Genomic DNA, 17,079 nt, shown 5'->3' on the forward strand with positions numbered 1-17,079 from the left:
TGCACACAACATAGAAGCACTAAAATATATAAAAATGTCTTAGAGGACTTCAAGAAAGACATTGACAGCAACACAATTATACTTGGGCATTTTAACAGCTCACTCTCAAAAATGAACAAATCTTGCAAGAAAATATCAAAAAAGATATTGTGGCATTGAACAACAACCCAGATGAAATGGACTTAACTGATATATATATAGAACCCATCATACCAAAGAAGATAAATACACATGCTTTTCAAATGCGCATGAAAAACTTTCAAAGAAGGACCACATGACAGGACACAAAATGAGCCTCAAAAAATTCAAAAAAATTCAAATCATATCAAGAATTTTTTTTTACCACAAGGAACTGAAATTGGAAACCAACCCCAAAGGAAAAAACTCAAAACAACCAAAATTATGGAAACTGAATGGTATGCTATTAAACAACAAATGGGTCAACAATGAAATCAGGAAGAAATCAAAAAGTTTCTGGAAACAAATGAAAATGAACTCATGACAACCCAAAACTTACAGGACACAGAGAAGGCAGTACTGAGAGGGAAGTTCATAGCAGTACAGGCTTATCTAGAGAACATAAAAACATTTCAAACAAAGAACCTAACCCTATGCCTGCAAGAGCTCGAGGAACAACAACAAAGACAGCCCACAGCAAGTAGAAGGAAGGAAATATCCAAGATAAGAGCAGAATAAAATCACATAGAGACTAAAAGCACAATTCTAAAGATCAATGAATCCAGGAGTTGGCTTTTTGGAAAGATAAACAAAATACACAAGCCTTTAAGCAGGCTCATCAAGAAAAGAAGAGAGAGCACACAAATAAACACAATCAGAAATGAAAGAGGAGAGATTACAACTGATATCACAGAAATACAAAGGATTGTAAGACATTACTATGAAGAACTGTATGCCAAGAAATTTGAAAACCTAGGTGAAATGGACAATTTCCAGAAAAATATAACCTTCCAAAACTCAATGAATAAGAAGCAGAAAACCTGAACAGACCAATAATAGCAGATGAAATACAAGCAGTAATCAAAAATTTCCTGTCACACAAAAGCCCTGGGCCAGATGGTTTCACAGGGGAATTCTACAAAGCATTTAAGGAAGAGCTAACCCCTATTCTTCACAGACTATTCCAAAAACTCCAAAATGATGGAAGAATCCCAAACTCTTTTTATGAAGCCAGCATCATCCTAATTCCAAAGCCAGATAAAGACAACAAAGTTAGAAAACTTCAGGCCATATCACTGATGAACATAAATGCTAAAATCCTCAACAGAATATTGGCAAATCGCATCAAACAATACGTCAGATGAATCATACACCATTACCAATTTGGATTCATCCCAGGCATGCAAGGATGGTTCAATATTCTCAAACCCGTAAATGTAATACATCATATAAACAAAGGCAAAGACAAAAAACACATGATCATATCAACAGATGCAGAAAAGCTTTTGATTAGGTACACACCCATTTATGATAAAAATACTTAGCAAAGTGGGACTAGAGAGCATTCTTAAATATAATAAAGGCCATACATGAGAGACCTACAGCCAACATCATACTCAATGGGAAAAAACTAAAACCTTTTTCACTAAGAACAGGAACAAGACAAGGTTGTCCACTTTCACCACTTCTACTCAATGTAGTATTGGAAGTTTTAGCCACAGCAATCAGACAAGAAAAGAAAATAAAAGGCATCCAAATTCAAAAGGAGAAAACAAAACTGTCACTATTTGCAGATGACATGATTGTGTACATGGAAAATCCTATAGACTCTATCAAAAAACTGCTTGACCTAATAAATGAATTTGGCAAAACAGCGTGATACCATGTCAATATCCAAAAATCAAAGACAATTTGTATGCCAACAATGTAACAGCAGAAGCAGAAATCAAGGAAGAAATTCCATTTAATATAGCAAAAAAAAAAAAAGAATTACCTACGAATACACCTAACCCATGAGGTAAAAGACCTGTACTCAGAAAACTACACAACACTGAAGAAAGAAATCAAGGAAGACACACACAAATGGAAACATATACCATGTTCATAAATTGGAAGAATTAACATCATCAATATGTCCATACTACCCAAAGCAATATACAGATTCAATGCAATACCTATTAAAGTACCAATGGCATGCTTCACAGAGGTAGAACAAACAGTTCAATAATTTATATGGAACCATAAATGACCCTGAATAACAGCTTCAACTTTGAGAAAGAAGAACAAAGTAGGAGGGATCAAAATACCTGATACCAAACTGTATTACAAGGCCACTGTAATCAAAACAGCCTGGACTGTAATAAAAGCAGACACATAGATTAATGGAATAGAACAAAGAACTCAGAAATAAATCCAAGTCTATACAGTCAATTAATATTTGACAAAGGGGGCAGTAACATAAAATGGAGTAAAGATAGCCTCTTCAACAAATGGTGTTGGGAGAACTTGACAGCTATATGCAAATAAATGACACCTGAGCACCAACGTATAACATACACTAAAATAAATTCAAGGTGGATAAAAGACTTAAATATAAGCCATGACACCATTAAAGTCCTACAGGAGAACATTGGCAAGACAATCTCAGATATTTCACGCAGCAACATTTTTAATGCTATGTCCCCTAGAGCAACAGACATAAAAGAAAGAATAAACAAATGGGATCTCATCAAAATTAAAAGCTTTTGTATGGCCAAAGAAAACATTATTAAAATAAAGAGAGATTCAACTGTATGAAAAAAAAAACATATTTTCCAATGATACCTCACACAAGGGTTTAATATCCAAAATATGCAATGAACTTACATGACTCCAATCTAAGAAGACAATCAACCCGAGTAAAACATTGGCAAAGGACTTGAACAGACACTTCTCCAAGGAGGACATACAGAAGATTCAGGGACACATGAAAAGATGCTCAATATCACTAGCTATCAGAGAGATGCAAATTAAAGCCACAATGAGATAGCACTTTATACTGGTCAGAATGCCCATCATAAACAAAGCAACAAACAACAAGTTTTGGGAGAGGCTGTGAAGAAAATCCATTGTTGGTGGGATGCAGACTGGTACAACCCCTATGGAAAACAGTATGGAATTTTCTAAGAAAAACAGACACTGAAATAGAGAACAAGGGGACAGTGACCATAGATAGGGGAGAGGGAAGAGAAGTTAAGGGGTAAAAGGGGGAGGGATTTGGAGGAACAAGTAGGAAGGACACAGGGACGAGAACTAAGGGGGGTGGAAATGGGAGGGAGGTGGGGAGCACAGGGTGCGCAGGCTGGGATGGAAGAAACAGACAAAAAACTGTACTTGAAAAATAACTAAATAAAATTATTGAGAAAAAAAGAAACATGGGATGTGGTTTTATAAATTTTATGACTGTTTCTATTATTATGTCTTCTATGGACTGTCTCTTCCTACTTTTTCCTCATGTTTCTGCTGGATTTTGACCTTCTCATTTCTTAGGAGGACTATATTGGGTATAATAGCTTTCTGTTTGACATATAAGTTGCATGTGTTTCCTCTAATTTCTGATTTGTCTTTTGACTGTTCTTATGATAAAAATGTTTAAATTAAATGTATTAATCTTCAAAAAAACTAAAAATAAATATGTCTTTTGACCCAGCAATTTTACTGCTTGGATTATATCCTAAGAACCCTGAAACACCAATCCAAAAGAACCTATGCACCCCAATGTTCATAGCAGCACAATTTACAATAGCAAAGTCTTGGAAGCAATCTACGTGCCCAGCAGTAAATGGAAGGATCAAAAAATTATGGTACATATACACAATGGAATTCTGTGCATCAGAAAGAAAGAAGGAGCTCCTACCCTTTGTCTGCAACAGCATGGATGGAACTGAAAAAACATCATGCAGAGTGAAATAAGCCAGGCATTGAAAGACAAATGCTATATGATCTCACCTTTAACATCAGCTAAACAACAAAACGAACAAGCCAGCAAAATATAACCAAGGACAGGTAAATAGAGAACATGCTGACAGTGACAAGAGGGGTGAGAGGAGGGAATTTGAGGAGAAAAGGGGGAAGGATTTACAGGAACTAGTATAAAGGACACATGGACAACAACTAACGGGAGTGGAAATGGGAGGGAGTTGGGGAGCACTGGGGTGTGGGCTAAGATGAGAATAAAAGACAGAAAACTGTATTTGAACAACAGTTAATTTTTTTTAAGTATATTTATTAGACAAAAATATAATTATATGAAAAAAGAGCTAGGAAAAACACACCCACATAAAATGTACATATCTTTAAGATTCTAGAGTATATGATTGCTAAATTCTACAATTTAGCAATCATATATTGCCAAAATATATAAAACAAAACAAACAGAAATAATCATATTGACAAATCCACAATCATGGCTAAAGATATATAAACACTATTTTCAGGTATATGAAATTTTAAATGTCCAAAACTATAGCCTATAGTGCAGAACTATAGCCTATATTAACTAGTTACATTAACATTTATAGAAAATCCAGAATGTAGCGAAATTAGAACACACATTATTTTCAAACAAATGAGAAATAGTCACAAATTTTATAATATACTGGGGCAAAAAGGAAACTGTTTTATTGTTGTTCAAGTATAGTTGTCCTGATTATCACCCAAAATGCCCCGCCACCCAACAGTACCCCGCCGCCCAACCCTAAACCAACACCCTCAGGCTTTTTTCGTGTCCTTCATAAATGTTTCTTGATGATGCTTCCCCTATTATTACCCATTATCCCTTACCACCCTTTACTCTGGTTACACTCAGTTTGTTATTTATTTCGAGTCCTAGAGAAAAGCAGACAGGAAAATCTCAGCTATCCCACACAGCAATATTTTTACCAATATGTCCCCTGGTGAAAAGGACATAGAAGATAGAAAAGATAAATGGGATCTCATAAAAAAAAAAACAAAACCTTCTCCACAGCTAAAGAAACATCAGTGAAATGAAAAGGGAACCAACTACATGGAAAAACATATTTGCCAATATTACATCAAACAAGGGTTTAATCTACAAAATAAATTAAGAACTCACATGAATCCAGGGAGACAAATTTTTAAAAATGGGCAAAAGACTTGAACAGACACTTCTCCAAGGAGGACATACAGAGGGTCCAGAGACATGAAAAGATGATCAGCATCACTAGCCATCAGAGATTTCATCAGAGAGGTGCAAATTAAAACCACAATGAGATACCACATCACACTGGTGAGAATGGCTATCATAAACAAAGAAAAAAACAAGTGTTGAAGAGGATGTAGAGAAAAGGGGACCTTAGTGCACTGTTGGTGGGAATGCTGACTGGTGCAGCCACTGTGGAAAATAGTATGGCATTTTCTCGGAAAACTAAAAATGGAACTACCCTTTGACCTGGCAATTTCACTGCTGGGATTATATCCTAAGAATCCTGAAACATCAATTCAAATCAGTAAGGGTGCTGAACCACCCGGAAGGGGCACTGAGGGTCCCTAGCATCTATGAATCCCAATGTTCACAGCAGAACAATTTATAATAGCCAAGTATTAGAAGCAATCAAGGTGTCCACCAGAAAATGAGTGGATTAAAAAATATGATACAATTTTTAGATGATGATGGTGAGATAGGTCAGAGCGGGGTCCACTTCCCCCTGGCAAGGGTGAATCACCTAACTGATCTTCTGAGGAACAAAGTGAACAGTCAAAGGTATCCCAGTATATATGAAGATTGGAGACAAAAAATTTAGATGACATTGAAAATCAGATGGTAAAGAAATTGCTTTAGGACAATAAGGTCCACTGGACAAGTGCAGGGACCTGGGTGGCTTCAGCCCAAGACCTGGTGCCTGCCAAGTCTGCAGCAGGATTCTTGGAAGAGTACCAGGTCAATAGCTCCCTCCCCTGCCAAACAAAGTTTGAGCAGCACCAGGATGGATCTAGATGCTTGAAGTTGCAGGTGGGGAATAAGGACAAAGTGCCAAACACACAGGGGCAGTGTGCATCTGCTGAGACTGTGGATGCTGGCTGGGAAGAGTTGGACAGTGATAGACCCTACCAGGTCAGCAGCACCCAGGCTGGCTGGAGAGTTAGGCTGTGTGAGAGGCCAGGCATCTGTTTGGAGCAGCAAGGTTAAATGGGAGGAATTTTTCAAAGAGAAAAAAGAAGTGCTTAGCAGCTGTTTGGGAAATTCTCCGCAGTAGCTGCACCTGCCTCCTGCTCCCTACCCTTATTTGGCTGAGGGTCACACTAAAAGCCCTGGGGACAGTGCACACCCAATCTACAGCACTGTGGCTGCCCATTCTGCCCCAGCAATGGAGGCTGAGCATTCCTGCCCACAGCCCTGGGACAGAGCATGCCTAACCCTGCAGGCCAGAGAATCCTCCCATGAGGCCTCTGTCACCCAGGGCTGAGCAGGACCCATTGGCCATCTAAGAGAAAGTCAGAGACACACTTGGAGAGGAGATCTGCAGGACTCAGGGAATCAGCAACCACCATAAAGATTTAAATCCGTAAGGGTGCTGAACCACCCTGAAGGGGCACTGAGGGTCCCTAGCATCTAGGATAGCAAAGGACAATAAGGTGGTGTGTGAGTTGCCTCTAATTGGTGCACCTCAAGTACAGAGCAACTGGTTGGTGGAAGACATTGGCTCAGCGCAGAAGGGCACTAGCGACCCAGCAGAGAACTGAGGAACTGGATTGGAGGCTGGGCAACAATGGCTCAGGAAGAAACAAAAGAGAAACCAATCCATCCTCAGTCTGCTATAGTGAGGAAGACCATCAAAACTGGCTTGGTTGCTTTAAAGCCAGCAGAAGGCTATTTTTCAAATGAAAAATAAAATTCCTTCTTCATTTCTTTCATTTTTTTTGTTCCTTCTTCCTTCCTTCTTTTTTCTTTTTAAATTCCCACAAGTGGCCCTGGCTGCTGTAGCTCAGTGGGTTGAGAGTGGGCCTGTGAACTAAGTGATCGCCCTTTGATTCCCAGTCAGGGCACATGCCTGGGTTGCAGGCCAGTTCCCAGCGGGGGACACACGAGAGGCAACCATACATTGATATTTCTCTCCCTCTCTCCTTCCCTTACCCTCTAAAGATAAACGAATAAAATCTTTTAAATAAATAAATAAACAAATCCCCATACAAATATACAATAAAACACGGAGCTGTGAAAAGATCAGAGTTAGACACATATAGGAGTCATCCCAACAAATGAGACAGTGAGATAAGTTTTACTTTGCTAGTCCACAAAATTTGCAAGGTATTATATATTTGTATTATTTTTCATTATCCTTACATCTTTTATTTTGTTAGTATTTTTGTATTTTTCTTCTTTCTGTTTAGTCTTCTTTGCTTGGTTTGTTAAATTGCATTGTTTGACCCATTTCTCTTCTTTCTTTCATAGTGTATTTTTAATTTTCCAACTTTCACTTCAGTTGTGTTCCATTAGTGTGGGGGCAACTTTCCCTGCAAAGTCCCCCTGTCCTTCATGTATGAAAGTGAAACTACAAAAACATGATCTGCTTGGAGAGGAAAGCTGGCTGATTCCTCAAAGGATAAAGGCTAAGAGCCCCTTCCTCAAGGGGTTTTTATTGGGTTTGTTTGTACAAGAATACAGGTAGGGATCAAACAACAGATAGCAGTCAAAGAACTATGGGGGCTTATATTCAGTCAGGGTCAGATAGCTAAAGAGCCATAAAACTTTAAGGAACAAACTTCTTGCTTGGACCCTTATCATTTAAATGTGAGCATCTAAACAAAGCAGGTTTTTATTTTGTTATTTTTATTTTATTTTTATTTTTTTAATTTATTTAATTATTGTTCAAGTAGAGTTTTCTGTTTTTTACTTCTATCCCAGCCCACCCCCAGTGCTCCCCACCTCCCTCCCATTGCCACCTTCCTTAGTTGTTGTCCATGTATCATTTCTACTAGTTCCTGTAAATCCTTCCCCTTTTCCCCCTGAAATTCCCTCCCCCTCCCCTCTGATCACTGTTCCCTATTTCAATAGTGTCTTTGTTTTTATTTTGCTTTCTTGTTTGTTTTGTTGTTTAGCTTCCTATTAAACTTGAGATCATATGGTATTTGTCCTTCAATGCCTGGCTTATTTCACTCAGCATAATACTTTCCAGTTCCTTCCATGCAGTTGCAAAGGGTAGGAGCTCCTTCTTTCTTTCTGCTGCATAGTATTCCATTGTGTATATGTACCATAGTTTTTTGATCCATTCATTTACTGACAGGCACCTAGGTTGCTTCCAGCTCTTGGCTATTGTAAATTGGACTGCTATGAACATTGGGGTGCATAGGTCCTTTTGGATTGTTGTTTTGGGGTTCTTAGGATATAATCCCAGGAGTGGTATTGCTGGATCAAAATGCAGGTCTATTTTCAGATTTTTTAGAAAATTCCATACTGTTTTTCACAGTGGTTGTACCAGTCTACAATCCCACCAAAAATGGATTGGGGCCCCTCTTTTCCATAGCCTCTCAAACACTGTTGCTTTGTTTATGATGGGCATTCTGACCAGTGTAAAGTGGTATTTCATTGTGATTTTCATTTGCATCTCTCTGATAGCTAGTGATACTGAGCATCTTTTCATGTATTCCTAAATCTTCTGTATGTCCTCCTTGGAGAAATATCTGTTCAAGTCCTTTGTCGATGTTTTACTTGAGTTGCTTGTCTTCTTAGAGTGGAGTTATGTAAGTTCTTTGCGTATTTTCGAGATTAAACCCTTGTCTGAGGAATCATTGGCAAATATGTTTTGCCATACAATTGGATCTCTTTTTATTTTAATAATGTTTTCTTTAGCCATGCAAAAGCTTTTAATTTTGATGAGATCCCATTTGTTTATTCTTTCCTTTATATTCCTTGCTCTAAGGGGCATATGAGTAAAAAAGTTGTTGCATGAAATGTCTGAGATTTTCTTGCAAATGTTCTCTTCTAGGACTTTAATTTTGTCATGGCTTATATTTAAGTCCTTTATCTGTAGGAGCCCAGGAGGCCTGTGAGGGGTCGAGGATAGAGTCCTGCACCGCAGATGTGGTGACTGGACCTGGTTTCCAGCCTCGGGGCTATCTTGGGATTGTTCTCTGACCCCTTGAGAAACTAGCCGCCTTTCCTTTTCCATCAACTCATATCTTTGGCCTGTGGGTCATGTACCCGGAAGGTATGTTAGCCTGAGAACATCCTGACTCTAAGGGAAGAGATAAACTTTGTAGGTCAAGGAAGTGAGCTACAGGCCAGAAGGCTTCTCCTTTGTTCTCTATGTACTCAAGATTATATTTAAGCCTGAAGACTGTGCAATAAACTTGCCTTATGCCAGCAGAGCATTTGGTCCTCTCCTTTGTTTCATCCCTCGCTCAGCCTCACGACCACCCTTGCTGCAGCAGGCTGCGGCATTTATCCACCTTGAATTTATTTTGGTGTATGTTGTAACTTGGTGCTTGAGTTTCATTGTTTTGGACAAAGCTGTCCAGTTCTCCCAACGCCATTTGATGAGGAGGCAATAATTAGTACATTTTATGTTGCTGCCCCTTTGTCAAATATTAATTGGCTGTAGGATTTGGGTTTATTTCTTGACTCTCTGTTCTAGTGAGCTTGTTTTTAAGTCAGCACCAGGCTGTTTTGATTACAGTGGCTTTGTAATACAGTTTGGTATCAGGTATTGTGATTCCTCCTACTTTGTTCTTCTTTTTCAAAATTGCAGCTGCTATTAAGGGTCGTTTATGGTTCCATATAAATTTTTGAACTGTTTGTTCTATGTCTGTGAAATATGCCATTGGTACTTTAATAGGTATTACATTGAATCTGTAAATTGCTTTGGGTAGTATGGACATTTTGATGATGTTAATTCTTCCAATCCATGAACAAGGTATATGTTTCCATTTGTTTGTGTCTCCCTGATTTATTTCTTCAGTGTTATGTAGTTTTCTCTATACAAGTCTTTTACGTCCTTGATTTGGTTTATTCCTAGGTATTTTATTTTTCTTTTTGCTATATCAAATGGATTTTTTTTCTTGATTTCTGCTTCTGCTGTTTCATTGTTGGTATACAAAAATGCCTTTGATTTCTGGACATTGACTTTGTAACCTGCATTCTGACAAAATAATTTATTAGGTTGATTAGTTTTTGGGTAGAGCCTACAGGATATTCCATGTACACTATCATGTCATCTGCAAACAGTGACAGTTTTGTTTTCTCCTTTCCATTATTGATGCCTTTTATTTCCTTTTCTCGTCTGATTGCTCTGGCTAAAATGTCCAATACTATATTGAATAGAAGTGGTGAAAGTAGACAACCTTGTCTTGTTCCTGATCTTAGTGGAAAAGATTTTAGTTTTTTTCCATTGAGTATGATGTTGGCTGTAAGTCTCCCATATATTGCCTTTATTATGTTGAGGAATGCTCCCTCCATTCCCACTTTGCTGTTTTTATCATAAATGGGTGTGCACCTTATCAAAAGATTTTCCTGCATCTATTGATATGATCATGTGTTTTTTGTCTTTGCCTTTGTTTATATGATGTATTACATTTACGGGTTTGAGAATATTGAACCATCCTTGCATCCCTGAGATGAATCCCACTTGGTCGTGGTGAATGATCTTTTTAAGGTATTGTTTGATGCAGTTTGTCAATATTCTGTTGAGGATTTTAGCATCTATGTTCATCAGCAATATTGGCCTCAAGTTTTCTTTCTTTGTTGTATCCTTATCTGGTTTGGGGATTAGGATGACGCTGGCTTCATAAAAAGAGTTTTTGTGTCTTTCATCATTTTGGAGTTTTTGGAATAGCCTGTGAAGAATAGGAGCTAGCTCTTCCTTAAATGCTTTGTAGAATTATCTTGTAAAACCATCTGGTCCAGGGCTTTTTTGCTTCTGAAGATTTTTGTTTAATGCTTTCATTTCATTTGTTGTCATTTGTCTATTCAGGCTTTTTGCTTGTTCTTCATTGAGATTTGAAAGATTATATTTTTCTGGAAATTTGTCCATTTTATGTAAGTCTTCAAATTTCTTGGAATACAGTTCTTCATAGTAATGTCTTACAATCCTTTGTATTTCTGTGATATCAGTTGTAATCTCTCCTCTTTCATTTCTGATTGTGTTTATTTGTGTCCTCTCTCTTCTTTTCTTGATGAGCCTGCTTAAAGGCTTGTGTATTTTGTTTATCTTTCCAAAAAGCCAACTCCTGGATTCATTGATCTTTAGAATTGTGCTTTTAGTCTCTATGTGATTTTATTCTGCTCTTATCTTGGATATTTCCTTCCTTCTACTTGCAGTGGGCTGTCTTTGTTGTTGTTCCTCAAGTTCTTGCAGGCATAGGGTTAAGTTCTTTTTTTGAAATGTTTCTATCTTTCTTAGGTAGGCCTGTACTGCTATGAACTTCCCTCTCAGTACTGCCTTCTCTGTGTCCCATACATTTTGGGTTGTCATGAGTTCATTTTCATTTGTTTCCAGAAACTTTTTTTTATTTCTTTCCTGATTTCATTCTTGACAAATTCGTTGTTTAATAGCATGCTATTCAATCTCCAAGATTTTTAATGTTTTGGGTGTTTTCTCTTAAGGTTGGTTTCCAGTTTCAGTGCTTTGTGGTCTGAGAAAATGCTCGGGATGATTTCAATTTTCTTAAATTTTCTTAGGCTCATTTTCTGTCCTGTCATGTGGTCTATCTTTGAAAATATTCCATGACCATTTGAAAAGAATGTGTATTTAGCTTCTTTCGGATGAAGGGCTCTGTATATATCAGTTAAGTGCATTTCATCTAGGGTGTTGTTTAATGCCACAATGTCTTTGTTGATTTTTTGTTTGAAATAACTGTCCATTTTTTAGAGTGAGGTGTTAAAATCCCCTAGTATAATTGTGTTGCTGTCAGTATCTTTCCTGGAGTCCTTTAAGATTTTCTTTATATATTTGGGTGCTCTTATGTTTCGTGCATATATATTTACAATGTTTATGTCCTCTTCATGGATTTTTTTCTTCAGTATTATGAAGTAACCTTCTGGATCTATTTTCATGGTCCTTTTTTTGAAGTCTATTTTGGGTATTATGAGTATTGCTACCCCTACTTTTTTTCCTGGCAGTTTGCTTGGAAAATTTGTTTCCATCCTCTCTGTTTTAGTCTGTGTAGGTCTTTTGTCCTGTGGTGGGTGTCTTGTAGGCAGCAAATGTGGGGGTCATGCTTTCTTATCCAGTCAGCCATTCTATATCTTTTGATTGGAGCATTTAGCCCATTTACATTAAAGATAATATTGCTGGGTCCTTATTCATTGCAATTTTTTTACCTGTGCTCCTCATTGTCTTTCTCATTTCCTTCCTCTCCTTAAAGCAGATCTTTTAGTGTTTCTTGCAGAGCTGGTTTTGTGGGGGTATATCCTTTAGAGTTCTTTTGTCTTCAAAGCTCTTTATTTGGCCTTCTATCTTGATTGAGAGCCTTGCTGGATAAAGTAACCTTAGCTGAAGGCCTCTGGTTCTGATTACTTAGAATATTTCTTGCCATTCTCTTCTTGCATGGAGTTTTTCCATTGAGAAGTTTGTTGCTAGCCTTATTGGGGCTCCCTTATATGTTACTTCCTTTTTCTCCCTTGCTGCCTTTAAGATTCTCTCTTTGTCTTGAAATTTTGCCATTTTAATGATTGTGTACCTTGAAGTGGGTCTCTTTGGGTTCCTCTTTATTGGGACTCTCTGTGTTTCCTGGATTTTTGCAACTTTTTCTCTCATCAAATTTGGGAAGTTTTCCGTCATTGCTTTTTCTAATAAATTTTCTATCTCTTGCATATCTTCTCCTACTGGTATCACTATTATTCGGATATTATTACGTTTCATATTTTCTTGCATCTCTCTTAATCCCTCTTCATTCTTTCTGAGCCTCTTTTCTTTCCCTTGCTGTTTCTGAGTGTTTTTTTCTCTGACTCCCTGATCCGATCTTCTGCCTCATGGGTCCTGCTTTTGATGACTTCTACTGTGTCCTTTCCCTCCAAAATTGTATTCTTCATTTTCTCTTGGCCCTTGCTTATAGTTTCTACTTCCTTTTTCATGTTGATATAGTTTGCAGTGAGTTCATTATATCTCCCCTGTAGTTCCTGGTAGTTAATTGTGAGCTCTTTGAACTTCCTGAAAACCAGTGCTTTGAATTCAATATCTGATAGCTGACTTGCCTCTATTTCATCTAGCATTCTTTCTGGGGCTTCCTCCTTTCTTTTCCTTGGGGGGTTGTTTCTTTGTCTTCCCATTGTTTATGAGACTCTTCTTGTTAGCTTCAGCTTCTTAAATTGATTTGTTCTGGCTTCCTGGATTTATGGTGTGCCCTTCTTTTGTATAATACCTGTGAGATTCAGTGGTGTAGTCTTGCACTCCCCAAATTGCTGGTCTTGGGCTGTCCTTAACATTGGCTGTGTCTTAGTCTTTGGGTTTTTGTTGTTTCTGGGTCTTTTTTTTTGGGGGGGGTCTTCCCACCAGCTGGTGAACTGATGGTCCCTTTGCCCCCGACCTGTTTTAATTTTCTCTGCTGGTGAGGGCGGTTGAAGCTAGTTGTTCTCCATATACAGGGTTTTGAAGATTCTGTTTTTCTCTTGTTCAGTTATTTGCCCTGGTAAGTTTCTCCACTGTTAGTTGTATTTCTAGGTAGGTCTTGGGTTTTGGTTTGTGTGATTTCTACTCCCTCCTTCAACTTCCTCTGTTGTTATCTGTTGGTGGTTCCTTTGTGTTGGGTTTCCTCTTTCTTTTGGTTTCCTGGTGTTCACCGCTTCCACCTACTCTTTTTTTGTCTGTTTTTGTGATCAGTTGGACAGGAAGGGAAACTGGTTTATTATACCAGGAGAGTATTCTGTAATATTTACAGTAGCAGCCGGTAGAAAAGAGATAGGTGATTCCCTGACTATTTGCAGTGATAACTGTAATCTCTAACCCAACTAGCCACTTTTTAGAAAGGATGGAAGAAAGATAAGGCTCTTGTTTGGGAGGGAAGGTTTGTGATTTGGATCTAGAAAGGAGGGAGGTTGAGGGAGGTCAGATTCTGAGATAAGTTGAGAATAAGGGATGGTAAATAGGTGTAGCATGAGAGAGAATAGAGTTAATCATTACAGTATTATAGTTTAGGCAACAATGAAGTGGGCTAAGATCTGGGTGTGGAGGGTGTTGTGTGGTATTTACAATAGTATATAACAACTATTACTTACAATATTAGAGCAACAATCCTATGACAGAATCTATGATATACCAAGGTTAGGAAGTATTGGACCTTCAATAGTGTGCTAACTTGGCAAGAGGAAGTAAAGGACAGTAAATTAGCAATACACTATGATTGAGGGGACAGGGGAAACGTGTCAAGTGATACAATATATCCAGCCAAGGTAAAGAAGACTATACAGGAAGGGGGAAATACAGAGATACTATTAAAATAAAAGTAATAATAATGAAAAATAATAAATATGAATAATAATGAAAAATAATAGTAATGAAATAATTCAAATATGCAGTAACTTGTAGTTTTTCTGTTATAGCAAAGTGACTTTTGTCTCTCTGTCTCTACTTTTGGGATGCCCCCTCTTTGAGTCTAACCCCGGTCTTTTTGCCATTCAAAGTCTTTTGCCTCACTTGTGGCGGAGGGGGTCGAAAAGAAAGAAAAAAAAGGCAGCGGAAGGGAGGAGAAATTGGTAGGTTTGGAAAGAAAGGAAGAAGGAATAGAACAAGAAATAGGAAGAGAGAGGGTAAAAGTATTGTAAGATAAAACAATAATAAAGTTAAAGAATAAAAGATTATTTAAAAAAAAACAGACCTCTTGTTGGTTTCCAGCTGGTCTAGCCTTTTCTTCTGGTCACACTAGCTGCAGTAGTCTGAGGGTCTATTAGTGCTGCTTTTCTCCTTTCTCGGTGAACCAGCCAGTGTCACAATTGCTCTCCCAAAATCCTCTCCTCAGTGCCCCACTGAAAGCAGACTTTCTTTAGGATTCACAATCCTGGCCTGGGTTGTTGACCTGCCTTCCCGGCCAGCCTTCTCTGGTCCTGCCAGCCTTGCCCCAAACCCTTCCCAGTGCTATGTGGGATCTCAAAGGTGACTCTGGATTCTCCCAATCTGGTGACCACAGACTCCATGTGTGATCAATGATCTCTGATTTGCTTCTTCATACCCACTCCTCTCTCTGACAATCCAAGCATACAGATCTCTCCTGGCGTTTTTCAAACTGTGCCCGGCTGGGTAGGGAGGGAGCTGGTGACTGGCTCTCTCCCAGGGGCTTTGCAGCCAGCCCTCAGCTCCCAGAGTCTGTGGCAGACCCAGCAGACCTGGCCCAGGTCCAGTGTAATGGGGGAGGCAATGGTGACTCTCAATTCTCCCAAGCCGGAGTCCACAGACTCCACATGTGATCAAAGCTCTCTGTTTTGCTTCTTTATACCCACTCCTCTCCCTAATACTCCAAGCAAACAGATCTCTTTTGGTGTTTTTTTAAACTGCGCCCAGCTGGGTAGGGAGTATTTTCAAACTGCGCCCCGCCGGTAACTGGCTCTCTCCCAAGTTCCTTGAGCCAGCCTTTGGCTCTCAGAGACTGAGGCGGACCAACCTGGGCCCTGGCGCAGCCTGGGTCCTGGTGAGGTGTGGCCTTGCCTCCTGTGGCCTGGTCCTGGCCCGGCGTGGTGTGTCCCTGCCTGGCATGGCCAGGCGGAGGGCCTGAGGCCTCTGCTCAGTTCCCTGGGACCTTATTGACCTGCAGCTGTCTCTCCTCACCTTCTGGTGATTCAGAATCTGCTCCAGTTTCTGGAATCCTACCTTCCTATATGCTGGGTCCCTTTTGGCTGTCCACTGTGCTCCTCAGCAGATCAGTCCGGTTTTTCTCTGGCACGTGTGGGGAAGGAAAATCTTTTGTCCTACTCTACCACCATCTTCCTAAAGCCTAATCAAAGCAGGTTTCACAGGATTTTACGTATTCTTTCTGAAGCCTGATCACTCCAGATCCCTCTCTAGCCAGCAAAGGGCTGCACTGCCTTCCCCATCATAGGTTTTTAGGCTTAAGTGGATTAGAGCCAGGAAGTGCTTCTCCCAGATGGAAATGGAGACTCGGGCTATGTCAGAATAGTCGGGGTGGGGGGTGAGGGTCCATCACTCCCTCTTTGTTGCAGCTCCCCGAGTCCTTCCATGAGGGCCTCCCAAGTGATCATGTCTGACTTAGGTTGTCCCCCCTTTGAGGGGTTGTACCCATCTTAGACTAATCAACCAAGCATTGGGAGCAGGGGACAAGCTTTGTCCCCTTAGTGGCTCACATTCCAGAGGTTGCTCACTCAGCCTTAGCTATGGAAGGCAATTATAACTCCTGAAACCAGGCAAAGTGGTTCCCATCACATTAGCACATTACTCTAGATCGTATACTTTCTATTCTTGTTATTCAGATCATATAGATTCTGTCATGTGATTGTTGCTCCATTACTCCTGTAAATAATTGCTGTTCCATACAATTGTAAATACTACGCAGCATCCCTCCTGAATCTTAGCTCACTTCACTGTTTCCTGAACTTGATTACTGTGATGGTTAACTCTATTCTCTTGCACACTACAACTATTTTGTATCCTTTACTATCACTTTATCTCATAATCTGAGCTCACTGCCCACAAACTCACTGCTTTCTAGATTCAACTCACAATCCATCCCTGCCCCTAACAAGATTGTTATTTTTTTTCCACCCAGTCTAAAAAGTGGCTAGTTGGGTAAAATATCACAGTTAACACAATAAATAGCCAAAGGATCCTGTATCTCTTCTCTACAGGTTAGTACTTGAAATACAATAGAATACACTTCTGCTGTCTTAAACTATATTGCCTTACATTTCCAGCTGATCACAAAAAATAGCAGGCAGAAGCTATGAACACAGGTATACCTGCTGGAAGGCAAAACTCACCAACAAAGAAAACACAAACTGATAATAACTGAAGGAGGTGAAGGAGGAAGTGGAAGCCACACTAACCTCAACCCAGGACCAATCTGGAAATGCAAATAAATGGTGGAAAAATTACCCAGAAAAAAACAACTAAAAATGAGCGAGAGAGATGCCTCAAAACCATGTACACACAGAAGAATCCATTTCAACACAACTGTCCACAC

Source organism: Artibeus jamaicensis, unplaced genomic scaffold (genome assembly GCF_021234435.1).
Source record: "Artibeus jamaicensis isolate MK-2021 breed Jamaican fruit bat unplaced genomic scaffold, CSHL_Jam_final contig_320, whole genome shotgun sequence".
NCBI lineage: Eukaryota > Metazoa > Chordata > Mammalia > Chiroptera > Phyllostomidae > Artibeus > Artibeus jamaicensis.